Genomic DNA, 13,052 nt, shown 5'->3' with positions numbered 1-13,052 from the left:
CAGTGTTCCCCGCCAGGGGATGCTGGGGCAGCCCTGGGGTTTGTGCTCAGTGAGGTCTTTGCTTTGCTTATTCAAAACGTGCTCTCTGCAACTGCGTTTAGGGTCTCCCCAATGAGAACAGCGGTTGAGTGGTGGAGGTGCTTATTCCTGGGGCTTCCTCATAATAGTTGGCAGGTGAATAAAGAGGCTAAAAGGCTTTGGAATTTTAGGCAATCTTACTGTAAAAAAAAAAAAAAAAAAAGTGAGAGCAGGGATTTCCATCTGATTCGAGTGAAAGTCCCATCCCAGAACGTTTCCTCAGCAAATGACAAATTCTAACTAAACTCAATTTATAAGGACCATATGTTCTGACAGAACGTTTCATGGCATGGGCTAAACGCATATTCTTTCTGTTGTATTAAAGATGGTTATTTATGATGTTGTTGGTTCAGAATGATCCTTTAAACTCGTAACTGCTTATACTAGAGCAAACTCAATACGTTTCTGTTGAATTGGCGAATGACTGTAACCGAGTGACACACAAGCAAGTCTAACTACACCTACGCGTAAAGACAAAACCGCGGATTAATAGTCTTGTAACTACAAATGCTTCTGTTTCCTGGAATGTGAGTGCAGAGTAACAGGCAGTGGATTGCATCTCAGCTGAACAGGTACATTTTTTTTTTTAGATATGATTAAAGGTTATGATTTTCCTTGAAGAGTAAATAGACTTTGAAAGTTAAATTAAGATGCTATGTTAAAACAGTGGCTCTCAAACTTAGCTGCATCTTGGAATCATCTGGGAGTTTTGAATGATCCTGGTGTGCAGCCAATTACATCAGAATCTCTGACATACGGTTTGGACGTGAATAGAATGTGAATCAAGGCCCTTAGTGTTCACGCGGGGTCTCCTCGCTCTAATGCAGTGGTGTACAGCCTTTGGTGTCAGACATCAATGCCTGGGTCCCACCCCCAGAGATTCTGATTTAATCGGTCCAGGCATTGCACTGTAGCTGTGCCCAGGTGACCCCAGTGTCCAGCTGTAAGCTGGGGGTCCGATGGTGCTTCTAGCCTTGGCTGAGTCCTCGACTCCTGTTATGACCTAGGTAAGTCTTTAACCTTCATTATGCCTCAGTTTCCTTTTAGGCGTAATAGAACCCAGGGGGCAATGTTGGAGTGAATGTCCCCTCCCAGCCCTTCCTGCTTTAAGTGGCGGAGGCCCCCTCTTCTTTCACCGGAGATGACTCAGCACCTGGACTCAGCTCTGAGTCCAAGAGTGCAGACAGTGGCTCTGGAGGCCGAGGGGTGGATGGGCAGAGGCTGCTGGAGGAGCAGAGAGCACAGCCTGGACACTCAGCACCTCCTTTGGACAGAAAGAGGCCAGTTAGCCACAGACCCCACCCTCCACCAAGTGAAGGGGCCAAGTGCAAAGGGGGCTGAGAACTCTGCATCCTCCCGTGCGGCATGTGATGCCGGGAGTTCCTGGTGATCACCTGGCGAGATGCTCTTGAGTGCAGGACCACAACACAAACAGAGCTTACATCTTTGAGGTCAATTCTCCAAAGGTTTTGGGTTGTTTCCACAGTTTCTCATAACTCTGTCTTTGCACTGTATAAGTGTTTCCAAGCTTTTTTTTTTTTTTGGACTGGTCCAAAGATATAACATGTGGAAAGAGAAAAATACCTTGTAATTAGCCTTTGGATTATAAGAATATGAATGATTAAAAGTATAGCTCACATTTCTTTAGGGCTTACTGGGAACACCTCTGTGCAGAGCCCTTTACTTTTAAGTTTTAATAACTTTAAAATTTACTTTTGAATTGCATCATTTAATTGCCATACCCACAGTCTGAGCTAGGTGCTACTATTATCATCTCCAGTTTACAGCTGGGAATACAGGGGTCCAAAGAGGCTAAAGACCACACCCCAGGTCACATAGTATGTGGCAGAGTCAGAATTGGAACCCAGGACTGTCGGACCCGGAAGGCAGTGTGTGTAACCACTGCACTGTACTACTCAGAGCAACCTTGAGTGTAAGGCAGAGTTGGACCTCAATTTACAGATGCGGTGACAGGCAAGAGAGGGCATAGACCTTTTCGCTTACGTAACATCAGCTGATCCCTCCAAAGAGTCCTTAGGGTCACACACGTGTTGCAGATGAAGACACTGCAATGCAGAACAGGTCACCGGCGGGAGGACACAGAGCTGATAAGCGGAAGGGTGGGGACCAAGCCCACCTCTTTTGGACCCACAGCCACGGTCCTTCTTCCACTCATACTGCAGAGGTTGGCAGGGCATGGGGGGCTTTGTCCACCCTACTCCCCCTGGAATCCCAAGCACCTGGCATGTAGGATACCTGGCATATGGTGGGCTCACCATAAATGTTTGCTGAACAAAAGCCCCCCAGACCTGCCGTGCACAGAGGCAGCGTCAACCTACACCGCTCCCACCCTCCACCGAATGCAGCCTTTAGAGACACAAGCTTGTGCGTCACGTCCCCAGGAAGAGGAGCAGAGGGGCCTTTGGTGGATGTGTCCCACCTTCAGACCTACTCCTCTGAAAGTATTCGCGTTCTGCCCTCAGACCCCAAGCCAGGGACAGCAGGATAGTGAGCTCCTGGCAAGTGTCAAAGGCAACGCCCGTCAGAAGGTAGTCGGGGCTCTGGGGGTGACGTGGGAAATTTGTCTGGTTTAAACCCACATACTGACACAAGCGGTCCAGTGTCTCACCCAGCCTTAGTTTCCCCATTTGCACAGGGCCCTTTCTGTCACTGCATAGCTTCTCCCCAGGCCTGGGCTCATCTCCTGGGGTCAGGGAGAGGCCTCTGCCCTCCGCTGTCTACAGAGACCCAGCGGGGCACGCGGGCCCCCCTTCCCCTCTCTGCTCCAGGCTGCTGCCTGATTGCCCATGAAAGGGAGGCTTACCGCTGGCTGGAAAGCCCTGAGGCAGCGGATTTTGGTGTGCGTAAGCGATGCCAAGGGCATTAAGGGGAATGCAGTCTCGTCTGGTGCGCACAAAGCTGCTGGGGTTAGATTCAAAAGGAGGAGGAAGCCTGGGCTTTCTCAGGGCCCAGGCACGCAGCCCCAAAATTAAATCCCCGCGAAAGAATGTCTTCATCTTTATGGATGCAGGAAGAGTCCCATGTTTCATAAAAGGAACGTGGGACAGCAAAGCCCGTTTCAGGAAATTCCCTTCATCCTGGATGGGGCTCTAAACAGCTCAGATCCCAGCCCCCCGCCTGCCTCCACCCCTCCCCCCATGGGCAGCCTCTAGGTGAACTTGCCTGATTTGAATTCGGGTGAAGGAGCCCCTCCCATTGCTGTCATCACGGATATTCAAGGCCAGGAGAGCACGGAGCAGAAAGCAACATGTGTTATTTACCACTGCGACACTGCTTGCATGTATTTTGCTGTATTCGGTTTCTAACTACTTTACAGATGAGGAAACCAAAACTCACAGAGGTCTCTGTCCCAGATCACACAGCTAGTGACAGGCACAGCCAGGCCTCCAGTTAACTATGTCCCTGCCAGGAAGCCTTCCCTGCACCCTGGACCATGTACTTCATCCGCTACAACACGCACCTCCCTGCAGTGTAAGTCAGGTGTTCATTTGTCTGCCAGAAACAGAAAAAAGTGGGCTTCTGGAGGGCAGGACCTCCAACTTACCTCCCCATATTCAGCTTTTAGCACCACGGGGCAGGCTAACAGTTAACGGCACTGAAGGCATTCCGTGCTCTTTCTGCGGCCCCAACAGGCCAGGGGATCTGATGACCAGAAAAATCATCACAATGACAACTGCCAACATTGACATCTTGCTTACCAGCATTTTGGTACCAGAGGCATGCTTGATTTGATTCTTGCAACAACCCAAAGCCCCCCCTCCCCGCACCCCATCATCACCTTCATCAAGTGGCCAGAAGGCCGACGCTCAGGTAAAGCTACAAGGCTTGTTCGGGCTCCTTGGTGAAAAAGGTCGAGCAAACCTCCAACCCAACCCTTCTGATTCCAGACCCCACGTGATCATGTACAATTCTTTATTTTTATCTAATCAGTAAACAAATACTCATACCTCTCTTGCTCTGTGCCAGGCAGCATTCTAACCTGAGCTGCAAACATTAACTTATTTAATCTTTTAAAAACGACACAGTGAGGGATGTACTGTTAGTATCATCTCCACTTTACTTCTGAGGAAACTGAGGCAGAGAGACATTCAGGAACTTGACTTAAGCCACGTAGCTGGTAAAAGCCAGGCTGGGATTTTTCCAGAAATTCTGTGCTCTCACCAATTGGCTACACTGCCAATTTGGGACTATTACAAAAAGTGATGTAATATATTTCTTTGGTCATCAGTCCTTAGATATTACTGCTTTTATTCTCAAATAAGTTTCTTCACACACATAACCTCCCCCTGGGGGCTGCTTGGGCTTCCTCACAGTACAGAGTCTGAGAGCCAAGAAGCAGTGTATGAAAAGTGCCGGGAAGAACGCGCTTCACTTCCTGTGACCAGCTTTGGAAGTCACACGACATGGCTCCCATCACAGTCACAAATCCACACTTTAGAGGAGGAAGAGAGACCCCATTTCATTATAGAAGGAATGTCAAAGTCACAGAGTAAGAAGACCATGGGGGAGGGAAGACAGCGCTGCAGTCATCCTTGGAAAAGACAATCTGCCACAGATTAACTTTGGCAGCCAAGTTTTACAACTTTTCTAGCGCCTGACCTTTGATATATATTTTTTCCAGTTAAAAGAGCTTTGAGTTGTTAAAATCCAAGCCTATGCCAGAATTTCATACTTTTAACAAGGATTTTAAAGAATGTTAGCACTTCTGAGTTCGGATGGGCAGCCCTCTAGCCAAGTGCCTTCCAACATTCTTCCATGGCACGCATAGTAACATTTGCCTTGTACACGGGGGTTAACTGAGGGGACTTGGGGCCACCTACGGGGCTAGGTGAAAAAAGTCATTTTATTTTCTTTAGCATGTATAATTAAGATGTGTAAAATAACATAAAATATTAGAGGAAACACTAAATATTTATAAAACTTATAAATAAAATATTTTCTTAGCGAAAAACTTGAATTTGCATCTATTTTTTTTAATAATCAGGTTTTAGATCTGGAATGACCATGTGAAACTTCTGATCAAGATTTTTAAATTCTAAACACCAACTAGAAATTTTCCCATCCAAGTAAACTGATAAAAAAATCAAGAACAACAGCAATGAAAACATTTAGAACAATGGTCACCATTTGAAATCATGTTTAAGTAATCTAACAGTCTTTTCTTTTATTTCTCTGACACTTGCGATGCTGATTTTTTTGCGGGGGTTAATATGAATGGATTTTAAGTCAAACTTCTCTATATTAAATTTTTGAAAACCATCAATGAAATTCTATTTTGCAAAAGTATACACATCGTTAGAGCAGTCACCTGTAAATACCAGGGTGTCACAGATGAACAGAGGTTCAGGATACCTGCCCCCGACTCCCACCATTCAGCCATATCTTGTCTGTGAAGGGCTGGCCATGCTCAGCAGTGGCAGTGCAACAGATGCCCAGGTAAGAGGACATCTCTTGGCAGCACCCAGGGCTTGCAGCCTGGGGAGACTTCTCTGGGACTCCAGCCCTGCCAGCCTTGCCTTTCCAACATCCTGCGGGCTGCAAAAGTCCCAGCACACTGGTTGGGAAGCACTGCCTCCATTCAATGCATCAATTATCTCCCCAACAGGTACTTGACACAGAGTTGCTGGAAGGGTGTTTGAGTCCTGGCTTAAAGCTCCCTGCTGGGGACACAGGAGGTGCAAAGTCAAGGTCTCTCCCTCCGGGAGCAGAAAAGTGGAATGACTCCCGATCGAACCCCTTATGTCCCTAATTCAGAAAGCCCTGCTCAACCTGTTCTTGCAAATAGCCAGACACTAAGCAGCGGTGCAGTCTAGCAACTGGGCACTAGAGGGTGGACACTTGAAGCTCTGTTTTTGTGATGATCGTGGAGGGCACAGTTCGCTTTAGTCAGGCATTCATTAGATTTATCATACTGCAGGCCACAGTCATTTCATAGCACAGACATCTCCTATTAGCTGAGGCCTCAGTCTCGGGCCTGGGTGCCTTTGTATAATGGGAACATGATAGGGAAAAATGATGCTCATTTTCCAGTGGGTTCATTCATGCATTCATGCATCCATCCATCCATCCATCCATCCATCCATCCATCCATCCATCCATCCATTCTGTCGTCCCATTACTTATCCGGTCATTCCTTCAAGAAGCACTCCCTAGCAGCTACTATGGACTGGGTCTTCATTGGGTGCTAAGGAGAGAGAAATGACTCAGAGTTCTACTTGTTTGAGACTCTCAGCCTGGGGACAGAGAGGGTGTCATAAGCTGCCAATGACCACACAGCCCTAGGACTGTGAGCTCAGAGGAGGGCACAGGCCACAGGCTGTGGCTGGACCAAAGTCATCATGATGTGGATGTCCCCCTACTTCCAGACCTTTCCCCACAGGTTCTACACAGGGGGACCAGGCACTGGGGTGCACAGGAAGTGGTCAGCAGCCTTTCTGGAATGAACTGCCACAAGGAGAACACCACCTTACTCTGCAGGCACCCCGCCCCTCTTCCTCCTTCCTCATGGGGAACCGACTCAAATCCCACCCCAGCCTGGCATTCCTGTCCCACCCCAGTGTGACTCCAGCTGGCGCTGGCAGCAGAACCTCTCCTGGCTCTGCCACGCAGCCTCATCCCTGGCCACATCTGTGGTCCCTGAGCAGGTGCCTCACTCTCCTGCCTCCAGATGTCAGAAAGCTTCTGAGCCAACCAGTTTTTCTTAGCATAACTGGTCTATTGAGCAGTGGCAGTTCGTCGGGTTATGAACATGAAGTAAGTCGTTCTGTTTTTCTGGTGACTGCCCTGGCTGTGTTACAATGAAGGCCTTTCCCTCTGGGTAGCAGCTTCCAGAGTGATGGCTCAGCCTACTTCCAGAAAGTTCAGGTACTTGAAATTAGGAAGAACGCAGCTCTGTTCATTTTAAAATGTTGCTCTCACATCTATTTAAAGCTCTTCTCTCTTCCCCCGGAGCAGGTGAGACTGGAGCACTAGGGTTTAGGATAAGGGCTGGAGGCTGGGTTGGGGTGAGGGGCAGGGTGAGGTCTGCCCTCACTGGTCCCCGCCTCCACCATCCTGCGCTGGATGTGGGAGGAAAGAAGAGAAGGCAGAGGCTTTCTTCACATCTCCTGGTGGTTGTCCCTCTGCCTGGCCGGCACCCCCAGGCCACCAGCTACAACTAGGCGGGATTCATTTTCCGCCCTCTTGGTGGCCAGAAGGGATGGCCCTGGCCTGTCTTCCCAGCTGTGGCTCCCATTACACCCTCTCCCTCCAGACAGTCCCTCCCAGCCCGGGTCACACGGGTGGCTGGAGTCTGGAGACCAAGCAGGTGTCTAACAAGGGAACCAAATCTAGTCTTTTCATCTTGAAAACAGCCCCCAAATTTGCACACTCCCTGGGGCCCTCCCTCCTTTTCCTTGAGGAGACACCTCATTTCCTACTCCCACAGGAAAGAGGAGGACAGAACTTTCTCTTCACAAATGCAGCGTTTCTGCAACAGCTCCGTTCCTCATCACCTGCCTTCCCTTCTGTCCCAGGGGCCGGCGTGCTAAGAGTCTGGGTCTCCAGACGGGCATCTCTAAGTCAGCCCTGCTGCCGGGGACTGGCCCAGCGCGGGGGGTTCTCTGGACTTCAGATGTATGGGGTTACCACCTCTTGTTTGCTCCGTGGGCTTCAGTGGTTCTTTCAGAGCAATACGAAAAGTCTGGCTCAGCAACACTGGGACACTGGCCTGGGTCCTCAGGGGTCATTTGTAAAGGAGCGAGGAAGCCATCCCGGCCTTCGGAGTCCGGGCACGGTGCCGCTTCTCCAAGCCCGCCATCCCTCTGAGGCTCAGATCCGCAGCTCAGCCACCGCAGCGGCACAGGGGCAGCTGGGACAGGGTGTGTGCGCAGTGCTGGGCTAGGCGTGCGGGGGGCACTGCATGCTGGTAATTTGGCCCCTTTCATACGCTAGTCCTAAGGCAATTCGGTTCAAAAACAATTTAGGGAAGGGGCTACATTCGAATGTGGGAGGAGCAGAGAAGAAAGAGGGGCTGGGGGTGCAGCCTCATCTCTCTTTCATCCCCAGGCTTCACACCTGCACATGCCCCGCGAGCAAAATACAGCCCCGCAGCTGAGGACCCCTGTCCTCGGAGAGCAACCTACTGCTATTTGCCATTCCCAGGGCCTTGGGGGGCTGGGGGACAATTCTGCTGCTCTCTACAAGGTGACAAGTCACCCCCTCCCGACTCTCATGAGGACCACGTGTGCATTCGGAAGGCTTCTGTCCACTGGAAACCTTGGCCTTTTGACTTGTTTGAGTGCTGGGAGGGGAGGGTCTCTCTGTGTGACCTCAGGGCCCCTGTTTTCCGTCTAGAGACTACGCTGTGGGGCTGGGGGTTCCCAGAGACGTGCAGCGAGGCTCTGGAACTCTGGCCTTGTCTTGGTTTCCCTGCCCTCAACTACAGCCCCCGTGGCTGGGTCCTGGTGCCTGCCTTAGACCTTGGTCCTGTCCCCTGGGGGCCCCGCCACTCACCTACAGAACCAGCTGTGCCTGTGGCCTGACTTCCCTCATCTGCGCCCTCATCCCCAGCCACTCTGCTTAGGGCTACTCGGATGCCTCTAGGACGAGGCTTAGAGGACCTTCCACCCCTTCCACTCGTCGTAGGCTCCATGTCCAAGCCCGACTCATTGTGCCAGCAGGAGCTGTGTCCTCTGGAGAAGTGGGTCCTTCCAACCCCCAGGACCTGTTCTCTGGTCCTGTAGCAGGTCTGTTTTGCTGCAGAAGCCAATCATAGGGCCAGGGACCCGCATAGATTTCGGGTGAGCTGTGCCGGAGTTTTGGCTTTGGCTCAAGGCTATTTTGAACCTGTCCACCAGCATGGCCTGCATTTCCCGGTCCTTCCATGTCGCAGGATGGTCCTTTCACCACTCCGCTCGAGCTCACATTCTCCATGACATCCTACACAGCACCTCTTACCACAGAATGTTCTGCAGATCCCTTTCTGGTTTGCGTTCTCCTGGCAGGTAGTGATGTTGGGCACCTTTTCATATATCTGCTGGTCATTTGTATGTCCTTTTTGGAGAAATGTCTATTTGAGTCTTTGCCCATTTTTTAATTGGCACATTTATTTATTTATTTATTTTGTTATAGAGATGTAGGAGTTTCTTATATTCATGCTTTATTGCTGTATATTCATGTACTTTATTGCTGCCTACTTGTTGCATCTTTTCTGCCCCTGAAGGAAGTGAGAGGAGGAGGTGATGGCTAAGTCCCACGGCCAAGCGGCCAGGGAAGGGGCTCTGGCTCCTTCCCGTCAAAGTCCAGGGTGGCACGAGCAAACCCATCCATCTGGTGGGCAGGCTGAGAAGCAGAGACGACGGTCTCAGGGTGAGGCAGGCGGGGCGAGGCTGTTCTGTTCCTGGGGCTGCAGCTGACATCACCGCACCTATGCTCAGAGGCAGTGGGTTTTGTATTTCTAGAGGCAGGTGCACTCTCCCCTGTGCCAAGATGCTGGAAGCTCTGCGGGAAGAGGGCAGTGGCTGTGGAGGAGGGATGACAGAGAAACTGTGATGACACCTTCAGTTCCTTGAAAATAAATGCCTATGTAAGAGGGATGTGTGAAATTCTCAGAGGAACATACGGCTGGAGGGTGGGCATCAGGGTTGGGGGTGCGAGGCCAGAATTTGCATACGTGGCCGTTGGTGCCGAGAGTTTTCAGGGATGCTGGGGTGGTTTCCTTCTCAATACTGGAAAAGGGAACACTCCATCCAGCCTGGTGGCGCTGTACACACCTGAAGTGCTACCATCTAGGAAGTCTTTTGCCATAAGGCTAACATCTCAGAATGGGCAAAACCTGATACCAGTAAGGACTTCCATGGTGTCATGGACTTAACCAGAACTTTTTCTGAGGACAGGTTTTGGGGAAAGGAGCAGAAAGGAAAGAACATCACATCTCAAACTAAACCTGCTAACCACTCACTCAGCTCTTGCCCAAGTGAGCAGCATCTCCCCTAGGCTTTCTCACGTCAGTAAATGGTACCTCCACTGACTTTGCTGATCAGATGAAACATGGCCATCACTCTCTTCTTCCATTTCTTCTTAGCCACCCATCTCTAGTCAGTCACCATGTTCTACTTATTCTGTTTCTATATCTCTTAAACTGTTCACTTCTCCCAGTACCCAAGGTTAGTACTTCTGGGTTAGGTAATGTCTTACCTAAAGAGAGTACAGCCTCCTGGCTGGGCTCCCCCCTCCAGCCGTGACCTCTCCAATTCCTGTCCTGTGTTGCAGATACAGACATGCCTGCCACTGGCTCCCCTTTGCCCCAGGACAAAGTCCAGTTTCCTTAGTATGCCAGTCAAGGACCTTCATGTTCTCAGCCCTGTCCCACCACAGCCCCATCTTTTGCCTCCCACTGTCTTCCCTTCACTGCTCTAGACAGAGATTCTGGTCCTGTTGCTGATGAGAGGTCTAGCCATCGGCATTCTGTTACTCCTTCCAGGTCATTCTAATGTGCAGCCATAGTTAGGAGCTGTTGCTCTAGCCAAATCAAACTATGTGCAGTCCCCTGAAGACATCACACAATTTTTCACATCTGGGCTTTTGAGCATAACAACTGCTCTGTTTGAAATACTCATCGCTTCTTTTATCAAACCCAAACAACCCAAAACCTAACAGGAATCCCAATTATAGCTCACTGTTCACCGAGCCACTCCTACTCTCTTGTCTGCCAGGAGCTCCAACCTGGCTTCATAGCACCCTCTGCTTACTCTAGGGTATTGCAACGGCTTTATTTCTCCTTGTCCTCCACTGCTCCATAGTCCTCTGAGGGCAGAAGTTGTGCCCTGTTCAGCATTTAAGAGCCGCGCCCAGCACAGTGTCTGGCACACACAAAGGACTTAACTTACACGTGTGGAATGTATAATTGGAAAAGAAATGAGGTTAACCTAGCATCGCTTGTTTTTAATGAACTCCTGCTAGGTTCTAGTAATCACCTAATAGTGGCTAGAAGCCATTAATCCCACAGACATATTTGGAATCTTACCTGAGACTGGTGCCATATTCACTGGCCATACTATGTGGCATCCACCTGTCTTTTTTTGAAAGATGGGACCGCCACTTAGCAGCAGGATGGCTTTGGGCAAGTTACTTAGCTCTCTTTCTGTGTGATAATAATACCTACTTTATAGTGTTTTGGGGAGGATTTAAATAAGATAATGCATGTAAATCCTTTAGTTGTATGCCTGGCCCATAGGAGCTCCCCCTTCAATGTTCCCTGTCATTGTTATTATGGTTAATATTGTTGATCACTGATAGCAGTTCAGTGATCTCACCTGCAAAGTTTTTTTCAATTCCATTCAAAAGTTACTGAGCTCGCTCTCATGGTCGGGGGCTGCAACAGGCACTGTCCCAGGTACAGAAGAGTGCGGGGAGAGCTTCTTGTTCCCTGAGACTGCAGCCCAGGGCAGGAGCAGCCATACGTGTCAACACCTTGACTTTCGGGCGGATGGTGGTAAATGTTCCAGAACAGAGGAATAAGCAGAGGGCTCGGAGAAGAATCCTTGGCCCCACTCTGGGTGGAGCTGAGAGGCTGCAGGGTCCAGGGTCCGGGTCCCAAGACGTGCATCGTCTTGGGAGTGGCAAAATTTCTGTGTCTCACTGATCGAGCTGACGTACAGCCAAGCTGCAGCTCGCCAATTTGGCTGGGTTATTTTTGGAATGTTGCTGTAATAGTTTTGCCTCTGTGAGTGCAGGGAAAGCTTAACAAATGTCTTTCCTAACCTGCAGTATGCCTCCTGAGGTACCCAGAGACACTAATTGGATGCCAAGAGCTGGTTTTCCTGCTGAAGGAAATGTCAGGTTCTAATAATATTCCACGATTAGGCCACATAATTTCCTGCCTGGACGGTTCTAGCAGCCTCATCACTGGTCTTCCTGCTTTAAATACTTTCCTTCATGGCCTCTGCTCAACAGCGCAACTTTGGAATTGCCATTTCTCTACTCAGAAGACTTCAGTGATTCCCTAGGATACGAGTCTAGGAACTAAGGGGTGGAGGAAGAGAGGCCTGCCGACATCACCCTCGATGACCCACATGGGGAATGTCTGCATCCTCTTCCTACAACTTTGGACTCTGTGGGTTTAGAGGGCTTGACTCTCTGGCAGGAAAGGGAGGCATGATTCCATCAAAGGCTATAACATGAGTTCCATTAAATTTCAAATTAGGACCACTGCCTGCTCCCTTTGGGCTCTTTATGCTAATGGGGAAAAAAGGAATCATCATCTTGGCAATGATAATTGACTCTCACCATCAAACGAAAATAGGGCTCCTGCCATCCAAAGGGGGCAAAGATGTATATGTTTGGCACCAAAGTGATCCACAAGAGCATCTCTTATTTCTCCCCTGCCCAGATTTGGTGGTAAATGGTCAGGTGTTGCAGCGACAGCCTGAGAAGGGCCTAATGACCAGGGGCTTAAACTGCAGGGTAACCCACAAAAGGAAACCACCTAGATCAGAAGAGGTGCTTCCTCAGAGTGGGAGGATCTCAGAGGGGTAGCAGAGGAAGGAGCTGCTGAGTACCAGCCTCAGTGGCAAAGCCATAGTTCACTTCATTACTTTCTCTTTGTAGATTTTCCCTAGGGAAAGAGGTCCACCAGAATCCTGAAGGAGCATCTCTCAGCACTTATACAAAGCAAGTGATCTGAGTGGCACAGGGGGTGGACTGTAGTGGACTCTGTCGTTCGCCATCCAGATTTCTGCTATGCTCAGGGCTGAAGCACTTATGTCCCAGCTGCAAGGAATGCTGAGTGCTGACAGTTTTCACTGAGCCCCTCTTCCTGGTGATTGTCCTTGGCTAAAGAGAGCCGCCTCACCCAAAGGGACGCCGCTTCCTGGGGCAGCTTGCGTCGGGTGACTGGGTAAAGTGAGCATGCAAAGATCTGATCCCCTTGCCCCAGTTTGGGAAAACTCCTGAGGGCCATCTGAGTGCAGAAG

The 13,052-nt window shown here is 49.9% G+C and overlaps 2 long non-coding RNA genes across 3 annotated transcripts in view; both read right to left on the bottom strand.

The window, feature by feature from the left end:
• The window catches only part of LOC105092234 (uncharacterized), a 45,017-nt gene that overhangs the window by 545 nt on the left and 31,420 nt on the right, over positions 1-13,052 (bottom strand). The window contains exons 1-2 of one of the 2 annotated variants that reach the window (XR_010378304.1): positions 3,878-5,017; positions 3,644-3,741 (exon numbers count right to left, since the gene is read on the bottom strand). This is a non-coding gene — a long non-coding RNA (uncharacterized LOC105092234). Of the gene's footprint in view, positions 1-3,643; positions 3,742-3,877; positions 5,018-13,052 lie in introns of those variants that run through there. The other variant, XR_010378303.1, reaches the window with a different exon arrangement.
• Positions 629-3,202, bottom strand: LOC135319572 (uncharacterized). Its single transcript, XR_010378306.1, has 3 exons — positions 2,903-3,202; positions 2,083-2,144; positions 629-1,624 (listed from the first exon to the last, which is right to left on the bottom strand). It is a non-coding gene; the product is annotated as an uncharacterized LOC135319572 (long non-coding RNA).

The sequence above is a fragment of the Camelus dromedarius genome, chromosome 29, assembly GCF_036321535.1.
Source record: "Camelus dromedarius isolate mCamDro1 chromosome 29, mCamDro1.pat, whole genome shotgun sequence".
NCBI lineage: Eukaryota > Metazoa > Chordata > Mammalia > Artiodactyla > Camelidae > Camelus > Camelus dromedarius.
The sequence above is the reverse complement of the archived record's forward strand: the minus strand, read 5'-3'. Positions and strand labels throughout refer to the sequence as shown.